The following is a 24140-nucleotide window of genomic DNA, read 5'->3' as shown; positions in this document are numbered from 1 at the left end:
TTTAGCACTCTCACACAATTTTTATAAAGTGAAATTTTTCTAATGATTTTTCGGGCGTTCGTCTACTATTTTACTACACGGACCTAATTTAAATATATCTCTTACTAGTCGACCCGGCAGACGTTGTCCTGCATAGTAGGCGAAAACGCGCGTTGTGAACTTCCCATGCGAAATTTTCATACGATTCTTAATTTTAGTTCTTCACGATTTACTCCATCTTACCCGTGATTTTCGCATAAGGAAATATCATATAAACCCGTCGGAAACGATAACGAATGTTTCTGCTGAAGAAATGAAAAAAATCCATCCAGCCGTTTCCGAGTTATGCGGATACGAACACAGACCATTTCATTTTTATATATAAGATAAGATAATTCAATTTAAGCATAAGAAAATTATTAAGCTCTTTTAGTGGAATGTCTTCATTTGTCATAAGAGGGGCTCAGTACTATATTCCTTTTAATTCCACCATGTTGTAATCTTCACAGATACATATTTCGACTTCAACTGTAAGTCCATCTTCAGTGTCTTGTACTCGTTCTGTATAGATGTTGCCAAGCAAATACTATTCTGCATATATTTTTTTTTTTTTAACATTTGATATTGTGAAACTTAGGCTGTACTTAGACGAGAAAACAGAGGAAAATATGAAATTCAAGAACAAATGTGCAAAGTTTCACACCTGTAAGCGCAAAGTTTCTGCATCTAGCGATTCCGTGTGATCGCATGTCTCTTTGGTGTTGAATATTTTTAACGACCCAACCCTTATCATCATCTGTGAGTCTCCTTGCCTCTTTTAGCAACATTCGTGGGGACACATACGTATTCCAAACTGTTGAGAAAGGGAGACGATGCGCACCATTAACAGATTTTTCACTCTGTGACAAAATTGGTCCGGAATGGCGCAAATATATCGCCAAGCGTGAATTATCAGCCGTTATATGCATCAAAATGATCTAATGTTGCAAGTTTACAACGAATTTGATTATTCATTTCGTGAAAAGAAATCTTGAGTGCTCATGAAATTTCCTTCATCGTTAATTCAAACGGCATTTCATTTCCTCATATTTTATGATACTGATTTCATAAGTGATTTCTCTTTCAACTTTCAGAAGAACGAATCCATCTCAGACAATGTTGACTACAAACTCAAACAAGAAAATGCCGACTCGTGTCTTCCATTAGAAAGTTTCCTTTGACAACATTCTCCTGCTGTAGGTATCAGCAAGTAACACAAAAAATGAACATCCCACCATCATCTACCTACCTGCTCTGGGGTGGGAGGGTTGTTTGCTTTTCCGCCCTCGTTTGTTTTTTCCTGAATTGGTTTTTGTTGTTGCTTTCAGGTTTATACAATTCCCCCGAGACGATGATATTTTGCTTTTGTTTTGGATACCTTTTTTTCCTGCTACGGCACAAAAAGCGGAATAATGAACCGCTGTTCATTAGGTGAGTAATCAATCGCTTTTTTGTTCCGGCAAATCAATCGCAACCGTAATACAGGTGAGAACGAGCAAAAAGGGGTCCACTGGTATCAATTTTAAAGGTACCCACTGAAGTTGCTTAGTACAGGACTGGATACCTCCGGTGAAATTCTAATGAACTATGAATAATTGAAAAGACGGAGCATGGAAGAATTTCTCTTGAAGCCATTCAAGAGGTTAAGGTTAAGATGTCGTGGTTTTATTTTGTTTGCTGTACTTTGGTTCTCAGCTTCGGTAACATAAAGGCCCATTCAGTGAAGGTTTTATTAGATTCTCAATGGGGGGATTCTATCGTAGGAAATGGAAGCTTACCTTTTTAGTGATTGAAGATGGCAATTTTGGCATGAAGTACGATTATCTGGAAATAGAAATCAAAAGAACGTTATTAGCAGAGGAAAATATTATTTTAAAATAATCATGGAAGCGTTTTAGACAAGAAAGCGACTGAAAAGAATGTTTTTCAATACTTTCGACCGGGATGATCCATTTTTGGATCAAAAGTTCGTTATAAATTAAAACAAAAAAAAACACGCAAGTTTGAATTTAAATCAACAAATTTACTCAATGCAATTGGATTTTACAACTTTTCTTATAGTGATTTTTCAATTCAATCACAGGTTGGCATAGGTCACCTGAGACGTCATGTGATTAGGGAAGGCAGTTTGTCAGCCTCAGTATCGAACTGAAGCTGACAATTCATTTTTCGTTTATTTAGTCTACATCTAAACAGATAACACTGAATCAACAATTTGACGCCACAATACACGGTTCGAGGCCGCATCTCTCCATCCTCGAATACGCCCCACGCTCGCCAAGTCGTTTTGCACCTGGTCTGCCCATCTCGCTCGCTGCGCTCCACGCCGTCTCGTACCTGCCGGATCGGAAGCGAACATCATCTTTGCAGGGTTGCTGTCCGGCATTCTTGCAACATGTCCAGCCAATCGTACCCTTCCGGCTTTAGCTACCTTTTGGATACTGGGTTCGCCGTAGAGCTGGGCGAGCTCGTGGTTCATTCTTCGCCGCCACACACCGTCTTCTTGCACACCGCCAAAAATGGTCCTAAGCACCCGTCTCTAGAATACTCCGAGTGCTTGCAAGTCCTCCTCGAGCATTGTCCATGTTTCATGTCCGGTTTTATTAGCGTCTTGTACATGACACATTTGGTGCGGTGGCGAATCTTTTTTGACCGCAGTTTCTTCTAGAGCCCGTAATAGGCCCGACTTCCACAGATGATGCGCCTTCGAATTTCACGACTAACATTGTTATCAGCCGTTAGCAAGGATCCGAGGTAGACGAATTCCTCGACCACCTCGAAGGTATCCCCGTCTATCGTAACACTGCTTCCCAGGCGGGCCCTGTCGCGCTCGGTTCCGCTCACAAGCATGTACTTTGTCTTTGACGCATTCACCACCAGTCCAGCTTTTGTTGCTTCACGTTTCAGGCGGGTGTACAGTTTTGCCACCTTTGCAAATGTTCAGCCGACAATGTCCATGTCACCCGCGAAACAAATAAATTGACTGGATCTGTTGAAAATCGTACCCCGGCTGTTACACCCGGCTCTCCGCATGACACCTTCTAGCGCAATGTTGAATAACAGGCACGAAATTTCATCACCTTGTCTTAGTCCCCGGCGCGATTCGAACGAACTGGAGTGTTCGCCCGAAATCTTCACACAGTTTTGCACACCATCCACCGTTGCTTTGATCAGTCTGGTAAGCTTCCCAGGGAAGCTGTTCTCGTCCATAATTTTCCATAGCTCTACGCGGTCTATACTGTCGTATGCCGCCTTGAAATCAACGAACAGATGGTGCGTTGGGACCTGGTATTCAAGGCATTTTTGAAGGATTTGCCGTACAGTAAAGATCTGGTCCGTTGTCGAGGGGCCGTCAACGAAGCCGGCTTGATAATTTCTCACGAACTCATTCACTAATGGTGACAGACGACGGAAGATGATCTGGGATATCACTTTGTAGGCGGCATTAAGGATGGTGATCGCTCGAAATTTCTCATAGTCCAGCTTGTCGCATTTCTTGTAGATGGGGCATATAACCCCTTCCTTCCACTCCTCCAGTAGCTGTTCAGCTGTTCGGCTAGCTTTTCCAGGCCCATCTTGATGAGCTCAGCTCCGATACCATCCTTACCAGCTGCTTTATAGGTCTTTAGCTGGTGGATGGCATCCCTCAAGGTAGGGGCTGGTTGGCTTCCATCGTCCGCTGAACTGACGTAGTCATCTCCTCCGCAGCCTTGACTTTCACTGCCTATACTCTGAGCGCCATTCAGATGTTCCTCGTAGTGCTGCTTCCACCTTTCGATCACCACACGTTCGTCCGTCAAGATGCTCCCTTCCTTTCCCCGGCACATTTCGGCTCGCGCATTTCGTGGCTTGGGCAGCTGTCGTACTCACGTTCCAGCTGCGCGTAGAATGCGTCCTTATCATCATCAGTGCTTCCGGAGTGTGGGCTATGGACGTTGATTATGCCGAAGTTGAAGAGCCGGCCTTTAATCCTCAACCTGCACATTCTCTCGTTGATCGGCCACCACTCGATCACGCGCATTTGCATATCGCCCATCACTATGAATGCTGCTCCCAGCTCGTGTGTGTTGCCGCAACTCTGGTAGATGGTATGATTACCTCTAAACGTTTGCACCATTGATCCCTTCCAACAAACCTCCTGCAGCGCTACGATGCCGAATCCACGGTCCTTGAGCACATCGGCGAGTATGCGTGTGCTCCCGATGAAGTTGAGAGATTTGCAGTTCCACGAACCGAGTTTCCAATCGCTAATCCCTTTTCGTCGCAGTGGTCTTCGCCGATGGTTCCGGTCCGTACTCTCTTGTTGATTATTAGTTGCTTATGTTTTTTTAAAGGCTGGCTTGCAGAGCCTGACACCAAACCCCCTAAATTTCCGGAGGACCATTCCTCCTTATTCCCGGTGGACCCGGTGGCACTCGGACGATGATCAGCCGCCCCTAACATGGAGAACAGACGCTGTTGTGAGCCGATCCTGACATGGAGAACAGACGCTCAGTAAGATTTGCACCTCCGGAGAGCAGCAAACCTCCCCTTCCCTGTCAGCATACGACCATAGTTCCCACCGGGGTTGGTTACCCGATCTTCCCTAAGGTTGCTCGTATCCCGGCCAGCACCACGGTGTGGTAGGGATAGTAGTAGCTGGGTAAGAGGCTAAGGACCGCGAGATGGGATCTATTTTATTCCTTCAGGTACGCGAAGTACCAATGGTACGCTTTACCCAGCATTTGCCGTGCCAAAGCTGACAATATGGCCAGATTTTTAACGCAGATATTGTATTAAACTGTAACGAAATTGTTAGATTTTAATTGTTAGATACGATAAAATTTTATGTATATTTTGCAAGGTTTTACTACAGAACTGTATTAAAATCTGCCATCCTCTGGTTGGATGTATATCTCATCGTAACTTGTCCACTTGAAAAATGCTATTCGTAGTCTTGTTGGCTTCTTGACTGCTTTTCCACTGGTTTTGGACGTTATCTCCAGACGACTATTCTCCACGATGGCAACTATTAGAATATTTGAAAAGGATCTGTACAAACTTTTGAAATCTTAGGAGCTAGTGATGATTGGTTAGAAATCATCTTGCCGAAAACGCCATTTGGCCGAAAAGTCATTTGACCGAAAGCATCATGTAGTCGGACGGAACATGCGACTGAATGTCGTATGATGGAAAGTGCCGTTTGGCCGAAACAGTCATTTAATAGAAAGGGCCATTTGTGTTTAGGGGTCAAACGACCGAAAATGGCGTTTGGCCAAACAGCCTACCCGAAAACATCCTGAAACGGGCCGAGAATCGAGGCCAAACGCAATTTTGTCGAATTCTGTCTGACCAAACGGGTCATTACCGTGGGTAATTCCGGCGGCCCTGAAAGGGTGAATGATGCGAAAGCGACCGATCTGTTGCTGTGTTGTAAAGAGTATGATGTATTATTGATGTAATTTGTGATTTATAGATCGTTGCTGGTGCAAGTCATCGTTAGGTTTAGTTTGCACTGTGTTAGTCACCGTCTTTCGTACATTGTACTACCGTTGTTTACAGTGAGTTTGGTCTTTGAAAGTTTGTAGTTTGATTTTTATGTAATTAAATTTAATTGTTTGTTATTTAGAATTGCCCTCTGTAGCCCAAATTTCAGAGCAGAAGAAGGTTTATTTATGGGAAGAAAACTAGATTGAATGTTTATTGTTTTATTTGTTTGTGTTATTATTAAAGAATATATATTTTTGCTTGAGTTCGTTCACCTTGAGATCGTTTTCTTTCACCCGAAGGGTGTCACGTAGCTCAAAATCTACTACCATGTCCTACAAATACCCGTGCTGTGATGTAGGAGAGGATTTCGATGCTAGCGTCCAGTGTAAGATGTGCCGAGAATGGTACTACTTTGAGCGCGTGGGCGTCGAAAGCGTCGCCGAAGTTGTCTAGCGCAGGACGACGAGATAAAAGACGTTAATGATGTTGAAGATTCGACAAAAGTAGGAGATCAGGGACAGACAAAGAAAGGCGAGAAACACGTAAGCGGAGATGAAGACGCCACAGAGAATGATTTGTTGCAAGTTTTGACAGACATGATCGATCGGTACTGCAATCGCGTGAAACGTGCCGAAACTGTTCCGGGCAAAAAGACCAGTAGCGCTCGTAGATGTATGGAGAAAAGTGCTAGTGTGCCGTCCGCGGAGTCAATGCGGACCCGCGCTTTGAGAGAACTAAAAGAACTCGAAGAGTGAAACCGACTGGAGGAACATGAAGAGGAGAACCAGCGAAGGATTTTGGAACTAGAGCGGAGGAGAATTGCTCGCTGGAAGAAGATGTTGGAGAAAAGATCAGCACTGAAGAGGATCTTCGATCTGGATGAGAGCTCCGTGAATTTCCGTTTGTGGAATCTTGCTCAGATACCCAGTGCCAGTCTTCCCCGGCCATCGTTTGAAAAGGAAGTGAATATCCGTTCTTCGGAAGATGTATTCGATGTCATTCCAGAGAGAGTCACTACAAGAGTGGAAGCAACGTGGACAGGTCCGTCGCGATTGCAGATTGCTTCAAGGCAGGTGTTCCCAAGGCAACTGCCGCGGTTCAGTGGTGCCGCCGAAGAGTGGCCAATGTTTATTGTTGCGTATGAGCAGATGTGGTTTTACCAATGCTGAGAACCTAGTCCATCTGCAAGAAGCTCTCCAAGGCAAGGCGTTGAATGCAGTACGAAACCAACTTCTTTTCCCTGAAAATTTACCGTTGATCATCGAGAAACTACGGAAGAGATTCGGAAATCCATAGATTCTATCGACAAGATTAGCTAACAGGATCCAGGAATTGGAAGGACCTAAAGCTGAAAGTCTAGAGTCGGTGATAGAGTTAGGAAGCCCTAGCGGCACAATCCAGACAGATTTGGTTGCAGCAACTCAAATGTGCCAAAATTCGGTTGCATAAGGATCACAGAAACTTTTATGCAACATGTGTGCTGCTCGGGAGTGCTGTTGAAGAATTTACTCAGCATCTCAAAGCTGTGGGATCGACTGATCATCTTAAAAATCATATTCTGATGCAGAGCTATCCAAAAGTTACCTTCGTACTACGCCATGGAGTGGGTGGAGTACAAGCGACGCGCGTAGTCGATTAATTTGGAAAAGGCGCTTGAAGCTACCTTTGAAAAGGCGGAGGTACAAGAAAAGGCCAAGAAAAACGATAAGCAGAAAGTAAAAGGATTCGTCCAAGCAACAGACGGAGGAAATATTTCGTTGTCAGCCATGTTTGTCGGGTGCGGTGATGAAACCGAAGCAATCGTTTCAACCACGTTATCGGGAGGTAGAATGCTCCGTATGCCGAATCAAAAATCAGGACATTTCGGACGAAACTTTTCGGATTTCGTGCAGCAAAGTGTCGATAAACGGTGGAAGATGATAGAACGGCTAGACCTCTGTCCGTGTTGCATGTACGATCATGGGGAACGGCTATGTCGTATAAGGAAGTGCTGTACGGTAGAAGGTTGCCCAGAATTTCACAATCATTTGTTGCACAGTGAATCTGGGTCAGATTGTAGAACGCTAGAGGCTCAATGCCACAGTCATCGTCAACTGAATTCAACGGTGTTCTTCCGAATGGCTCCAGTGACCCTGTATAACGGATGGGAAAAAGTCGATACCATAGCTTTGATCGACGAAGGATCAGCTGTAACCTCGCCTTGGTGAGCAGGAATCTAGCGAAATTGTTACGAGCAGATGGACCGATACAACCACTGCAAATGTATTGGACGAATGGCATACAGCGGAAAGAGAAACAATCGAAGATTGTAGAGATCAAGATTTCCGCCAGAGGCTCCATGAAGCTGTTTGATCTAGTCGATGCTCAGACAGTCCAGAAGTTACAGCTTCCCTTCCAGCAAGTGAGAGAAATAGATTTTGAAGATTTCGATCATTTGGATGATCTGGAAATTCCTTGATAAGGAGAAGCATCTCCTCCCACAGGTGCCCATAGGAATTGGCAACTTGCACCTGACACTTGCAGGGACGGGAATGGTTGACATTTCTTTTTACCATTCATTCTTCCATGCAAAACAATAAAAACAAAACCAGTAGCAGTAGCCACGCCAAGCAGACGACAGCCAGCTCATGGTTTTTCCTATTTTCTCTCCCATAATTATTGTTTTCGTACAATAATTTCACTACGTATAACCGTTTTTGGAGGGAAATATTCATTTCATTACTCCTTGCTCATTTTAGAGATGAGAACAAATAAATCAGTACCTACGGGATAGCACTCCTTCTAGGCTTTGCGTCACATATAATTAAACTCAATTATGTGCTGTTCGCGCTGCGCACGTGCCGAAACAAAAAATCTCATGCAAATGCTGACCGCACACCGGCACGACTCTAACGTAGCAGCAAACAAACAGTTTGCTTCATCGGCAAAAAAAAATGTCACGATGTCGCGTAAATTTTTTGGGAAACTGTTTCGGCTTTCGGTGCATGAAAAGAAAAGGAGTAAAAAGTGAGAAGTGAAAAGTGAGAAGTATTAAGTAAGAAGTGAGAAGTGAGAAATAAAAAGTGAGAAGTGGGAAACTAGAAGTGAGGAGAGAGAAGTGACAAATGAGAAGTAAGAAGTTAGGACCGAGTAGTGAGATAAAGAAATGAGAAGGGAGGTGTGAGTATTCAAAATCGTTTCGGCATTGTACGAAAACTATTACGCCAGATTTAGGCTTTTGGAAATGTATGTAGATAAACGTGTGATGAATTTGAAATTCACTACGGGCTTCATTCTATAATTAAATTACTCCGTATTCCTTCCATCCTTTGCCTCCTTTTTTCCCACCTTCTTTCATCCTTTTGTCTTCCTGCTTTCTTTATTCACTTTCTTCCCTTCTTCTTTCGACATTGCTCTGTCTCTTCCCTTCTTCCGTTCATATTATGCCTCTTTCCATCTTCCTGTTTTCTTTCTAGTCGCTTCTTTTTTAGTTGCTCTTGCTTCTTCCTTCTTTCTACTTCACTCTTCCATCTTTCTTCGTCTTCCTTTCTTATTCCTTTTTTCCTTTTCCTTCAATCTTTTACTTTACTTTTATTTTCATTTTTTCTTCTTTCTTATTCTTTCCCTTCCCTCATTTCAATACCTTTTCGTCTTTCTTCTTCCATATTTTTTTTCTAGCTTCCTTCTGCTGTCTTATATCTTACCATTTACTTCTCACTTCTCAACATCTCGCTTTCCACTTCCCAATTATCATCTCTCACTTCTCACCTCTTGTTTCTGTTTTCCTCACTACTCACTTCCTACTTCTCACTTCAAGACTATCACATCTCACTTGTCATTTCAATTTTTTCCCTTCCCACTTGTTACTGCTCACATCTTACTAATTAGTACTCACTTCTATTTTTCAGTACTCACTTCGAACATCTAATTTCACTCGTTACTTTATAAGGGAACCAATTTTAACTATTCGGCCAAACGGCATTCGGCTAAATGGCGTTCGGACAAATGACTCTTTCGTCCAAATGACATTCGGCCAAATGACCCTGAACCATATTTCGACATGTTATGAAGAGCGTTTGATATTTTGGGAAAAATATACATGTTTTCTGTATCTCGATACCTGCCCTAACTCATCGGCAATCAGTAACTTCAAAAACTTCAATATCCACTAAGTGAGAGTTCACAGTTGGATGGTAAGTTAACGAGAAGATTGGCACCACATCGAAAACATCAACGCCGTTGCCAAGTTCGGCAACCGGATGCACATTCAGCATTTCGACAACGAGCACACCTTCGGTATCGACGACCTCAAAACCAACGGCAGCCCCACGTAGCAACAACCAAGCATTCTGGTGACATACGTGTGGATGACCAAAGTCCACCGCAACCATCAGAATTTTGGAGGAAATGCAAAATCATTTTTTTTTTTTTTTTTTTTTTTTTTATCTTTATTATCGAGACTTTCAGCCCGAGGCTGGCTCGTCTCGAATATGCAAAATCATCAATCAACTTTGTAATTAATCAGTAGTCCATTCATTCTGTTCTAGATCGTTAGGTTGACCATGTGTCTTTTTTTTTTAAACCCGTGTTTGAAGCCCCGGTCCATTATTGGTATATTTATTCGTAAATTAAAAATTTCTAAATTCTAAATTATTAAAAATTTTCATAAATTATAAACATTTTGTTGATCATGTTATTCATTGATGAAATTCTTGGAGATATGAGATTATGATTTTTTTTCTGGCCGTGAGCAACATTTTTCCAAAAAAATATAATCATTTATATTTGAAATTATTTACTTAGGATTTTGTTTTACCTCGGCAGTTGCTGAACAGCATCACTTCTGTTTTGTGGTGCGCAAACTGCAGCTTGACTCCATTCAACCAGTTTTCCAGAATTGGTCCATCTCTTTGTTGACCCCCCGTGGCGTGATTTTCAACGGATACACCGACCTTCCGACTTACACATTGCCCACATGCACCACTTTGTTGGCATTCGGTAATCGTATCGCTGCCACTTGTGTACCACCCTCCGGATCATCAACTGCAACTCATCCAGCATATATTGCAAGGTCAGTGCATCCCTCAGTTCGTCTTCCGAAGTAATCTTGTCCAGGTCTCTGCACTCGACTACTGCTTCATGTGTAAGAGCTTTTACGTTTGCTTCACTACTTGGCACTGCATTGGCAACGAGCTCCCGGAAGGCTGAGTTCTTGATCGTGGGATCCTTCTTCAGCTCGAACAACAGCTCCCCCTTCTGGGTACACGTCTAGTCCTCACCTCTTTCTTACCCCAAAGACTCCGGCCCTCTCTCACCTTCCTTAGGATCGCTGCATACGTCGTCTTATCGCTCGCTTCGACTACCAAGGCGTCACCGTTGACCCTTTTCCGAGGAGATAGACGTTTTTCTTTCTTCTTCTGTTCCATACTACGATTAATCTATACCACCTGGTCAAAAGAAATTTAGTCCAATGATGTCGGACATGACGTCGAACAGACATTAGATCATATGACCATTTGGTCGAAGTTACATTTACGGCCAATAATTAACGAATTATGGTTGGAAGACAATCTTATACTGAACTAATTATTGTATAAATATTGAGTGAAAAATAATTAATTTCAAGTACCAATGGAAAGAATTAGAAAATCATTTCAATTCGAGCAAATGTCCCTTCAAATTAACGTCCTTTCGACGAAATATCATTTGACCAAATGTCAGTCGACTAAATGTCAATCAATGAAATGTTCTAAAAGCGACAACGATGAAATTTGGCCAAAAAAAATGATATCATTTATTTTTGACCATGTGCCGAAAAATATAATTGAGGGATCTTCACCATCAGTACTTAATAGTTTGCTATTTCTGTAGGTTTTCTGCTTTTCTATAATCCACCAAGGACTCCCGAAGTTTTGTGTTAGCTTAGGTGAAAAATTTTCATTGGCTTCCATATTTGTTTTTTCCGCTGCTGATAGAACTTACTCTCCTCCACTGAATTCCTCTAATCAGTTCATCCATGTATCTTGTGGATTATTTATCCAAATTTAAACAACAATCTATTGACGAATGATCCATTTAACTAATTACCCACCGAATAAACACTTTCAACATTTGACTAAATTTTCATTCGACTGAATGTTCATTCGACTAAATGTCCTTTCGACTAAATATCCTTTCGACCAAATTTTCATCCGAGTAAATGTCCCTTCGACCAAATGCCCTTTCGACTAAACTTCATTCAACGAAATGTCATTCGACGAACTGTCCCAATGCCCACTTTTTGGTGCATATCGTTCTGCGATTTTCTCGCAACAATTTGCATTCGACGCTGTTCGCGGTCTAGTTTTTCTCTATTGAAAATTGTCAGCCATTGCGTTTTGGAGTTACTAAAAAACATGTTTTTTTCGCTAAATCAAAACGGACCTTTTATAGAAATTGCTGCAATACATTCAAATGAGCGCAAATAGATGTGAGTTGAAAGAAATAGTATAATCTATCCTTCTAAGGTAATGTTTGACCTTTCTAAAGTGTTTTTTTTTTCATTTTTTAAAATAAAGTGCAAGAAAGGAACCACTAAAACCAGGTGGATTATTCTGGGTTTGTTTTAAAATCATCACATTTCCTGTCGCATCCCATACATGAGCATGAGCATGAGCATGATGACCGTGCATTTCGTAGTTGCTACTCCGTGATTGACTTGGACAATCGCAATTGCACAGGGAACCAATGGATGGAAGCATGGGAGTTGCTCTCCAACCTCAATGTGCACAGTCCGAGAGCTCTAGTATTTTTTAAATGGTCGATAACGGCGCTGGTCACTTCCCACGGTCATCGGGGATGGGAAGGAATTGTTGATGCAATCACTCGCCCACTGCAAGCCGAGAACACCTCTGCACTCGCCACGAGTTCATGCGGATTTTATTGGAATCTGGGGGTTGGTCTCTATGGCAGAGGTTCGTCTTGGTTAACGGGTTGCCAATGTGATAGTAATGAAAGGGTGGTATATTCTTCTAATTGGATTCCGAAACGAGCTTTTTCGATCATTTCGAATTCTAACAGTTACCTGCTAGAACTAGTCAAAGTTGTAGGTGAATGATAGAAGATGGAAACGGTATCCAAGCCCATTTCCAATTCTAGCGATTGCTAGAACATGAGAAATATATGGAAAGATACAAAGTAGGCAGAATGGAACGGGCCTGGGATTGAACCCATGACCTTCTGCGTATGAGGCAGAAGTGGTAGCCATATGACCACCAAGCCCGTTATTTCCTGTCGCATCCATACATTTATATTAACTCTAAACTGCGCCATTGAAGGAAAAAAAAATCTCCCTAAAAAACTTGTCACTTATAAGATTTACCACACCTAATATACACACTCACATTCCACATTCTTGAAAACATATGCAGATCAAGCGGATCGATACAATCATTAGGATGGGGATAGAACCCGATATGCGCAGAGTATATTCTAAATCACTGTTATTTTTTTAAAGTGCAAATAAACAAATGACGCGTGCTTTCAACAGTTTGTATACTTGACTATAACCACTGGCTGGGAAGCACTCAAAACGATTGAGAAATTGCTCATTGACCAGATAAGAAAAAATAAGAATGAATCATAAATTTCCTTAACCTTTCTGGGAATAATTAAACTTGGAAGTGGTAAAACACAAGATAAGTTAAACAAGGTCTGAATCAGATTAAAGACGCTCAATGAATCATGTACTTTATCAAGACGAAAGGGTAAAAAAATCTTGACCTCAGAATAGGTAAAAAGTCGCAATCAAGTTGGAACTGCTGTTGGTGGAGTAGAAGGACTGAAAGCTTTTATGCAGGAGGTGATCTGGGAATGACTCGAAGGGACAAAGGTTAAAAAGGATAACGAATAAATATTTCGATTGAGTTGGGTAAAAGGGCATTATTATTCCGTTGATGCAGTGGGATTCGAAAGGTCAAGCACCCTTCATGTTAAGCTATTACTGGTATACAGAATGTATGCTTAAGAGTTGAACTTATACTGAAAAAAAACTGCTGTTATTGTTGATTTTGGAAATTAGCTTATCGTCGGCCATAAACTGAACTTCCACAACCCACGATTATTTATTAATGTTTTTCAAGTACTCTGATACTCTGAGTAGAATAACAATTTTTCCCAAATAAACTATAAACTATGCTACTCGAGTCGCGATACTTCCTAATTCACATATCGATAACACCATTTTAATAATCATCACATTCGGAGGGAGCCTTTGTCAGCAAGTTTTAGTTCCCACGAATAGCACCAAGGTACGACACAAAGCTTTCAATTATTTACAGCTTAATATTCCATTAGCAGGTGATTGATTGATAAGGCTTCCCTCCGAGTCTAAGCCCAGCTCGAGCTTCATTATCGTCTTGTTTGTTCGCTCTCGAGCGCGTCAATAACCATCTAATCATGCAGCGCCGAAAATCCCACGCACAGCCACCCACCCTATGTGGATGATAAACTGCGAAGCGTGCAATCAGGCTGGATGCGATTAGAAAGCTTATTATGCCATCATACATGTGGCATGTGGCGCTCTCGTAGAGCGATAGCATCGTATCTTCTGGTGGAAAACCACATCCGGGCGGCCATTCGGAAGATCTCATTCGTCGATACAAATTGATTGTAATATCGAAGCACATTACAAGCATCATCATCATCATCGTCAACATCGTGCCAGTCAGGATCCTTCACCCTCCGATGAACGTGGAAGCCATCTCTTCATATGCTGGAAATTACCATTCAGCTTGCTCGAGTGGATGAGCTGGCGATGGTAGGGGAGAGTGGTCTAAATATTGACAGAATTCATAAATCATGATTTTGAACTCTAAAATCCGAACAATGCCATTTGAATTTTAAACTTTGAATTCTGAACCTTGATTTCAAACCATTGAATACTGAGATCAGACACGATAGTTCAGGATCACAAGGAACATATTGCACCGCCATCCCTTACACATCCCGATGCGATCCAAACAACCGCACTTGGAATAATAGGGAATGGTGGATGCTGTTTCCTCTTTGCTCGGAGATCCGCCCACAACAGTCAGAGCCGTCGTCAGCTTCTTGCTACAACTTTGCTGCTTCCACATAATTGATTTTCTTGTTTAACACACTGTTTCGCTGTCGAGATTCTAATTTAGATAAAATTGATGGTGAAAACGTGAAGCAATCTCTGTCGGGTGAAGCTGCGCTACCTTGCCATCGCTCTATTTCGTGAGTGAGCCATGTGTTATTTGGGGGTTGGAAGTTGTAAACCGAAAACAATGGCTATATTGGGAAGTTGATGGAACATTTCGCGTTAACTCGTCGAAGGGACTGGCAGCACTACCTCAGATTTTAATTAAATATTGTGTTTGGAGAAATGTTAATATGTATTATTATTTTCGATAATCCAGGGATGATTTGTTTATATTTGAACAAAATTGCTTCAAAATACATCATGATGAAAATATTTGCAAACAATTTGTCATTAAGCCAGTACTTCACCATTGTCTACTGAACTACGAAAGGAATTTGATATTTAGCATGGTTACTTTTGCAATTCTGTAGAGTCGAAAAATAAGAAATCAGCCAACATCACGACCAAATCACTTTTATGGAATCGAAAGAAATTTACGTGAAAGCTCTCAAAAATTCTCAGACGAAACAAAAACAAACCTATTCCCGTATCGCAGGGTACACGCTCAATTTTTTGAATCGGGATCTCAGCAATTTGTTGAACTTTTGCCGAGATTCGCACAGCCGAGCCCCAGCAAACGTGTTTTTGGCCGAGATTTCTGTCAAAATTGGTGAAAATCAGCAAATAATTTGCCGAAAACCAGCTAACAAACGTTATTTTTACCGGGATATCAGTTTTTTTGTTCTGCTGTGCGGATTTTGCCGAGCTACAGAAATAAAAACTGAGTGTGTAGATACATTTTCGTGGTATGTTACGGGGTAAGTTCTACCATAGTCACATTGCCAACTAAAGGCAAATCCTGACCCAAAGAATACTTGTTATTCCCAGATAAAAATATGTTGTGATTTTAAATACATTTTCATGCACATATTTGAAGCATGCAAATAATCGTAACATCCAATCGATCACACTATTCTTTTGAATCGAAATAAATTTAAACGGTGCTTGCTTGTAAAACTCAATCAAATTTAATTAAATATCGAATGTTAATTCGTTTGCTGCAATTTTACACATCGTTGAATTTTCAAAATTATTTGCTAAATTTCTTATGATGCTTATATATTTTTAGAGCTTAATAAGCAACGTTGAAAAAAGGTTTGCCATAAAAGTTCATGTTTTCAGAGTAACTTTCATACAAACTGAAAATGCTCAATTTTTGCGTTATTTAATTAATGGATCTTCCCTTACGAAATATTGTATTTTAATGCTTCGAAACATTCATAAATTATGTGAGTGATGATTTTTCCCACCGTAAATGGGTGACGGGGTACCCGGGTACCCAACCGCCTTACAATGGGCATTTATGTGTCTGTGAGTGTTTGTATGTTTTTTTTTCTTCCTAAACAATGGAGGGGGAATCTGCTCAACAGACATCCTGGGTTGACCAGGAAGTGCGGGGTTAGGGATCACCGAGGAAGGCAGGACTACATCCCCGACCCGCTAAACCGTTTTCATTGCCACCAAGCCCATAGTCCCTTCGGTATAACCAGAAAGTAATGCTTCAAAGGGGGCCAGTGCACAACGCACCCTCGAGGTTAGCTGCGTGTCCTTGCAGCACCGAACATCGTAACTCGCTTTTTTAGAAGAACACCATGGTATCGTGCCAGCGCGTTGCCGGCTTTCCAGGTGGCCTTACCACGCCCTATGTCCTCGGAAGGTGGGAAGGGTCGACTTCGCGCCTGCTTCCCTCTGCACGACTGGTATCAAGAATGAAGATGCCGCGTGCACCCCAAATTGACCTTTCTGCGATAGGGCCTATTCGCCAGCACACAGAGGGACTTGCCGACGCGGTGCCTATGCCTGCCCCGCTCCAGCCTTGACGAGGACCCCTTTCCGTCCTCGGGCTCGGAACCCGCCCGGTTGACCAACGCCGCGAAAGCGACGATACCATGTTGTTCTTCACGCGGCCACTTGTTCGATAAAAGGATCGAGTTCGACCACAGAGCATGACCACCGGTATGACCCATGAAGCCGACTCCGATCCCTTGGACCACCTCTTATTTGCGCCTGAACTAGCCATCCTTGAGTCCACGCGCCACCTTCTGTGTAGCTCCGAGACGATTTGGGCGATAGCCGATAAAACGGCGTTCTAGCCAACTTCATCTTTACACATCCTCCGAACTAGGTTGTCCGGGGTAGTGTCCAGACCACATGTGGCAAGCATGTGGTCACGCATTGCGCGAAAACGTGAGCACACGAACAACACGTGTACCGCCGTTTCCTCTAAACCTGCGCACACCAAACACTCGGGCGAGGCCGAGCAAGCCAGCTGCGTTACCTGCACTGTGATTTTGCAGCACGCTTAAACGCCGAGCACATCGAACCCCCCATGGGGTGCTTGCTGTTCACAGCATTGCTGGAACAAATCAAACAATTGGGAGGGTTCGTGCAGCATTGTGCGTTATGTCCCTCCAATCCGCAGCGTCGACAGAGATTGCTTCTGTCAGGCAGCCCCATGGCTTGTGCCCCGATTCCAGGCACTTGAAGCAAACTTCGGGTTGCTTGTATATGCCCACAGGGCACACCGACCATCCCACCTTGACGCTCCCTAACTTGACTACCTTGGAGGCGTCCGCTGCAGATAGCCGAACCAATGCTACCTGCGTCCCTGCCGGACCTTTCCGTAGCCGAACGGCTGCGGTGGGCGTCTCCACTTCACACTGTCGCCGCAGTGCCGTGACGAGCTCTTCGACTTCGGTGATCTCGTCCAGGTCTTTAACCCTTAGATTCACCTCCGTCGTGAGTGCCCTCACCTCCGTTGGAGCAGTCACCCCCGACGTACCCGCAAATACTTGAGCCTCAGTCTGGGTAGACTTTGGTACCACCGTCTTCGCTGGCACGCCCTCGTGTTTGTATGTGTGTATGTTGGTGTGTATCGCTGTGTCTATGTATGCGCATATGTATGAGTGTGGTTTCAGAGAACTGTGTGACTTCAGAGGCCACTGGGGCGTCCCCTGGATGATCCGGAACATCCGTAAAAATGGTCAATACGTAATTTCCATCGCAACGCGACGGAATTTTTTTAGAACCATTTTCTGCCGAACCCTGAGCATGGAATCGATGCTTTGACCCACATACGGACCATTGTGTCCACTGGGTGGTCCCCTGGGAGATCCGGAACATCCGTAAAAATGGTCAATTCGAATATTCCATCGTAAAGCAACGGGATTTTTAGAACCATTTTCTGCCGAACCCTGAGCATGGAATCAATGCTTTGACCCACATACGGGTCAAACAATTAATTTCATGTTCAGGGTTTGGCAATAAATGGTTTAAAATAAAAACCTGACGCATCACGATGAACTTTACTAATTGACCATTTTTACGGATGTTCCGGATCTTCCTGAGAACCACCCATGTGGGTCAAAGCATCAATTCCATACTCAGGATTCGGCAGAAAATAATTCTAAAAAAATCCCGTCGCTGTACGATGAAATTTACGAATTGACCATTTTTACGGATGTTCCGGATCTTCCAGGGGACCACCCAGTGGACATAATGGTACGTATGTAGGTCGAAGCATCAATTCCATACTCAGGGTTAAGCCAAAAATAATTCTAAAAAAATCCCGTCACTGTGAGATAGAATTTACAAATTGACCATTTTTACGGATATTCCGGATCATCCAGGGAACCACCCAGTGGACACAATAACCCGTGTGTGGGTCAAAGCATTAATTCCGTACTCAGGGTTCGACAGAAAATAATTTAAAAAAAACTCCCGTCGCTGTACGATGGAATTTACGAATAGACCATTTTTACGGATGTTCCGGATCTTCCAGGGGACCCAGTGGACACAATGGTCCGTATGTAAGTCGAAGCATCAATTCCATATTCAGAGTTGGGCAAAAAATAATTCTTAAAAAAATCCCGACGCTGTACGATGGAATTTACGAATTGACCATTTTTACAGATGTTCCGGATCTTCCAGGGGACCACCCGGTAAACAAAATGGTCCGTATGTGGGCCAAAGCTTCAATTCCATACTCAGGATTCGGCAGAAAATGGTTCTAAAAAAATCCTGTCGCTTTACGATGGAATTTACGAATTGGCCATATTTACGGATGTTCCGGATCTTCAAGGGGATCACCCAGTGGACACAATAGTCCGTATGTAGGTCGAAGCATCAATTTCATACTCAGGGTTCGCCAAAAAAAAAATTCAAAAAAAAAATCCCGTCGCTGTACGATGGAATTTACGAATTAACCATTTTTACGGATGTTCCGGATCTTCAAGGGGATCACCCAGTGGACACAATAGTCCATATGTAGGTCGAAGCATTAATTCCATACTCAGGGTTCGACAGAAAATAATTCTAAAAAACTCCCGTCGCTGTACGATGGAATTTACGAATTGACCATTTTTACGGATGCTCCGGATCTTCCAGGGGACCTAGTGGACACAATGGTCCGTATGTAAGTCGAAGCATCAATTCCATATTCAGAGTTGGGCAAAAAATAGTTCTAAGAAAAATCTCGTCGCTGTACGATGGAATTTACGAATTGACCATTTTTACGGATGTTCCGGATCTTCCAGGGGACCACCCAGTGGACCCCTTTGCTTGGAGAAACCTTTATTATGATTTGTAGTTATTTGAGCACATAACATTAAAATGAGTATAAATATAACAAGAAAACTGATTTCGAATATGTAAAAAAGATTTTTTCTAAGTTATCTTAGTTTTATCTTCTTTAGACTCGTTTTTGCCTTTTTCGTACACCAAGGCTATATGTCCGAAAAGGATATAGTCCACTCCTAAAATTTTGAAAGGAGACCCGAAGAGCCAACTTTTATATACCGATCACCTCAGCTCGACGAATTGGTGCCATGTCTGTCGATAAAGTCTTTAAATCTATACCTTTGGATGCGACGTGGGAAAATATCTTTGGCAACACTAGATCCCCTTCTAAATATGGAAAATGTTCTTCAGGAAACTAAAGAATAGCTTCTAGAACAAGGGCCGGGATTACTACTACAATTTATTTCTTATGAACTTCATTTGAAAAAACTTCTAATTTTAGGAGTCCCTCTGAGAATTTCTCCAGGAAATCCATCGGATAATCCATCAAGAATTTATCCAAAATATCCTCCTGGGACTCAAATCCGGAACACGATCCATGATCGATCGATTTTCTTCAGGAACTACTTTAGGAAATTCTCTAGAAAATCCTTTGGGAATTCCTTCGGATACTCCTCCAAAAATTCCTTCCAAAATTTTTCCTGAAAAGGAACTTCCCGGATTAATTCATGGAAGAATTTTCTGCAAAATATCTTGAGAAATGTTTGTGGGAGCTTATAAAGATATTTCTGTAGAAGTTCTTGAAATAATTATCGGTGGAATTTTTGACTAAATTTTCCGGAAAATTCATGGAAGAATTACTGGAAGAAAATCGAGGAGAGTTTCTAGAAGAATGTCCAGGGTCAATGTTCTAAGATATTGCTGCGAACATCTGGAAATAACTCTGGGGAAATCCTAAAGGGCTTTTTAAATAATTTTTTGTATAAATTTTTTTCTTCCGGGAGAATTTCTTTAAATAATTTCCAGCGGATTTCCAGGGGATTTTTTGAAGGTAACTCCGAAAGAGTTTTGACGAAATTTTGGGAGGAATATCAGGAGAAATAGACAGATGAATTTGCAGTCGAATTTCTCAAGAAATTTTCGGCAGAATACCCGAAGAAAAAATCCCTGAACAATTTTTCGGGAAAGTTCTTGGAGGAATTTTTAGAAGATTTCCCGGAGCGTGAGTAGGAGGTGGATATCGAGGGCTTCCACGTTAGCTACTGAAGGAATTCAAATGAAATTTCTGGAAAGATCTCGAAGTCATTAATGAATGGTGGAATTTCTGGAGTAGCTCCAGAGAGAATTTCAGGAGGGGTACATGGGAACTTTCTGGTGGAAGTTCTGGGAAAGAAGACGTAGATATTTCTAAGGGAATTCCTAAGTGAATTGCTGAAAAAACTCATCAAGGTAAGGGAAGGGAATTTTTGAGTTTATTTGAAAGAATTAATAGACAAATACATGGCAATAATTTAAGATGGATGTTCGGAAGAATTTTTGAAAGAATTCACGGAAAAAAATCTGGAATTTTCGGAGGAGCTCCTGGAGGAACTTCCGGAGGAACTCATGTATGAACTTCAGTAGGAATTCCTGGAGGAATCTCCAAAGGTATTCCTGGAGAAACTTCCGGAGGAACTCCTGGAGGAACTTCCGAATGAAGTCCTAGAGGAATTTCCGGAGGAATTCCTGGATCAACTTACGGAAGAATTCCTGGAAGAACTTCCGGAGGAATATCTTGAGGAACTTGCGCAGCTCTTGGAGGAACTTCCTGAACTATATTTGAAAGAAGTGGACAAATACATGGCAATAATTTAAGATGGATGTTCGGAGGAATTTTTGAAAGAATTCACGGAAACATTTCTGGAGGGATTCGACTAGCGCACTCCTATGAGTCCTTGTAAAATTTTTGGAGAAGCTTCCGGAGAAATTGCTGGAATAACTTCCAGAAGAATTTCTGAAAGAACTTTCGGAGGAATTTCTGGAAGATTTTCCGGAAGAATTTGTGGAGGAACTTCCGGAGGAGCTCCTGGAGAAACTTCCGGAGAAACTCCTGTATGAGCTCCTGTAGGAATTCCTGGAGGAACTTCCGAAGGTATTCTTGGAGAAACTTCCGGAGGGATACCTCGAGGAACTTACGTAGCTCCTAGAGGAACTTCCGGAGGTACTCCTGGAGGATCTTCCAGAGAAATTCCGGGAGGAACTTACGGAAGAATTCCTGGAGGAACTTACGGAGGCATTCCTGGAGGAACATACGGAGTAGCTCCTGGAGGAACTTCCAGATGAATTTCCGGAGGAATACCACGAGAAACTTGCCGAGGAGTTCCTTGAGGAATATGAGGAGGAATTCTTAGAGGAACTTCCAGGAGGAACTTCCGGAGGATTCGCAGGCCTATTTTGGAATGAATGCAGGCTAATTATAGAATGGGTAGGAATATGTTGAAGTGGTACTCGTATTATTCGAGGCCGACGAGTCATCTGCACTTCCACGGGTAGCGAAGTTCATTTTGGTAAACGTTTTGCCTCGTTTAATGTATATTTTGCAGAACAAAATAACGTGGTGGAATTGAATTGGATAATCCAAATCATGTTCGGACGCGCATTAATTAATTAATTTTTCGACCGCACACAGCAGAACAAAATAATGGAAGTCTTGAGACTGTTCTGCACAACCATATCATGTTCGATCGCGCGCTAATTCTTGTATTACCTACTAGCAGACCCGACGAACTTCGTTTCGCCCAGAATTGCTTTATTCTCTGATTAGCTCTCGAGTTATGCAGATATTTCTGCTTCATTTGTATGGGAGCCCCTCTTTCCAAAAGTCTTTCCACTCTTTCCAAGAGTGATTTCGAACCACCATAGAAACATATCTTCCTTTCCACAACCTCCAAATGCCAGATTAGGTTCCATTTGCTTGATTAATTCTCGAGTTATGAAGAAGCTAGTGTTTCATTTGTATGGGATCCTCTCTTTTTAAAGTGGGGAGGGGTCTCGAATCATCTTAAGAACCTCCCGGCCCGAAAAACCTCTGCATACAAATTTTACGCCAATCGGTTCAGTGGTTTCCGAGTCTATAAAGGTCAGACAGACAGAAATTTATGTTTATGCATATAAGATGTTACTGTTTTCGAACAAAAGTTTGAGTTTGCAAACTGAATTCCCATGGAAATTTCTTCGGAGTTCTAAGGAAAATTGTTTTGTTCGTAGTAATTTCCAAGCTACATTTTTTGAGGAAGGGTCGATTGGCCGAAACCCTTTCGTCCGAACAAACCATTAGGCCGATCCCGGGCAGAGGCCATGAACAGAATCACAAAACATGATATGGACTTGATTGATTTAAGAGATAAAAGAACAGGCATCAATAACAAAAATTTGCATCGAAATATCATTTAAATATCAAGATATGCTATGGATAAGAACAAACTAATGGCACATCATATTGATTACTTATTACAAATAGCATAACTTGATGTCCTCATGATATTTTAGTGGAAAATGTAATTATTGGCGTTTGATCTTTTATCTCTTATATCAATCAAGTCCATATCTTATTTTGCTTCTTATTTTTTTATCTTATCAACATTTGATATTATTGAGTTATTTTCGTCTACTAGGGATACCCATCTGGCCGAAAAGGTAATTTGGCCGGAAGGGTCGTTTGGCCGAAAGGGTCATTTGGCCGAAAGGGCCGTTAGGCCGAAAGGGACATCGGGCCGAAAGTCTCATTTGGCCGAATGGATCATTACGCCAAAAGGATAATTTAGCCGAATAGAACATTTGGCCGAATAAGACATTTGGCTGAATAGGTCATTTGACCGAATAGATCATTTGAAAAGTGAGAAAGAAGGAGTGAGAAGAGAGACGTCTCACTTCTCATCGCTTATTACTCACTTTTCGCTGTAAAAGCGAGAAGCGTGAAGTGAGTAGTGAGACGTCTCACTAGTCACTTCGCACTTGTAACTTTTTGCAGTGACCAGTGGGAAATGAGAACTGAGTAATGAGACGTTTCACTTCTCTCTCTCTTCATTTTTACAAAATGAGAAGCGTGATGTGAATAGTTAGACGTCTCACTACTCACTTCGCGCTTCTCATTTTTTACATTGAGAAATGAGAAATGAGGAGTGAGAAGTGAGACGTCCTCATTTCTCAGTTTTCACTGGGAAAAGTGGGTAGTGCGAAGCGGCCAGTGGGATGTCGCACTACTCAATTCGTGCTTCTCACTTTTTACTGCGAGAAGTGATAAATGAGGAGTGAGAAGATGGACTTCTCACTCTTCATTTTTCTCTTCAAACTGGAAAAAATTAGACATCTCACTTCTCACTTTTCATTTTTCACTTCTCATTTCTCACTTCTCACTGTAAAATTTAAGGAGCGCGAAGTGATTAGTGAGACGTCTCACTACTCACTTCGCGATTCTCACTTTTCACAGTGAGAAGAGAAAAATACAGAGTTAAAAGTGAAGCGCCTCACTTATCACTTCTCGCTGTAAAAAGTGAGAAGCGTGAAGTAAGTAGTGAGACGTCTCACTACCCACTTCGCACTACTAACTTTTCACAGTAAGAATTGAGAAGTGAGACGTCTCTCTTCTTACTCCTAATTTCTCACTTTTCAAATGAACTTTTCGGCCAAATGTGCTATACGGCTAAATGACCCTTTCGGCCAAATGACCCTTTCTTCCAAACGACCCTTTCGGCCAAATGGTCTGTTCGGCCAAATGGTATATTCGGCCAAACAACTTTCGGCCTAGTGGCATTCGGCCGGTTGTATACTTTTTCGCCGAAAACCATTTTTTTTTCGGGGTACGACATCCCGCGGAATGTACCAAATCTCCAAAACACTTTTCGCGAAATGCACCTTTTTACCGAAAGTCATTTCGCGGAATGTCAATTGACGGAATTCAGGTAGAATAATT

At 42.2% G+C, this 24140-nt stretch overlaps 1 protein-coding gene across 5 annotated transcripts in view; it reads right to left on the bottom strand.

Annotated features, from left to right (window-relative positions):
- The window catches only part of LOC134226575 (5-hydroxytryptamine receptor 1-like), a 326641-nt gene that overhangs the window by 158184 nt on the left and 144317 nt on the right, over positions 1 to 24140 (bottom strand). For all 5 annotated transcript variants that reach the window (XM_062707454.1, XM_062707445.1, XM_062707435.1 and 2 more), the window contains one exon: positions 1797 to 1842. The gene's annotated coding sequence lies outside the window, so the exon portion shown is untranslated. The remainder of the gene's footprint in view (positions 1 to 1796; positions 1843 to 24140) is intronic.

Source organism: Armigeres subalbatus, chromosome 1 (assembly GCF_024139115.2).
Source record: "Armigeres subalbatus isolate Guangzhou_Male chromosome 1, GZ_Asu_2, whole genome shotgun sequence".
Lineage (NCBI taxonomy): Eukaryota > Metazoa > Arthropoda > Insecta > Diptera > Culicidae > Armigeres > Armigeres subalbatus.
This window is presented reverse-complemented; position numbering and strand designations above follow the sequence as displayed.